The sequence below is a fragment of the Lytechinus variegatus genome, chromosome 1 (genome assembly GCF_018143015.1).
Source record: "Lytechinus variegatus isolate NC3 chromosome 1, Lvar_3.0, whole genome shotgun sequence".
Classification (NCBI taxonomy): Eukaryota; Metazoa; Echinodermata; class Echinoidea; order Temnopleuroida; family Toxopneustidae; genus Lytechinus; species Lytechinus variegatus.
In genome coordinates, this window is record NC_054740.1 from 52,589,771 (window position 1) to 52,590,188 (window position 418).

A 418-nucleotide genomic window follows, 5' to 3' on the forward strand; every position below is an offset into this window, starting at 1 on the left:
CAGCTAGTTGTTGATTTGTCATTATTGATGGTTGGATAATTGATAGGTTTAATTTTTCTCGAGTTTGTGGCATGAAGGATGAATGATTGCAATTCAGGGAGGAGAGGTACATTCACAGAAATTTTGTAGCTGAGGCAATACTAACCGACCAGAAACACAAGATGGCGCTAATCCACATATTTGATGATAAACCTTGGATAACCAATGGTCATAGTAATGGATGAGAAATGGTAAGGATGATGATGATGATGGTGATGATGATGAAGATGATGATGGTGATGATGCTGTTGCTCGTAATGATGATGGTAGTGGTGGTGGTGATGATTATTATAGTGATGATGATGATGATGATGATGTAAATGATGATGTAAATGATGATGGTGGTGGTGGTGGTGGTGGTGATGATGATGATGATGAT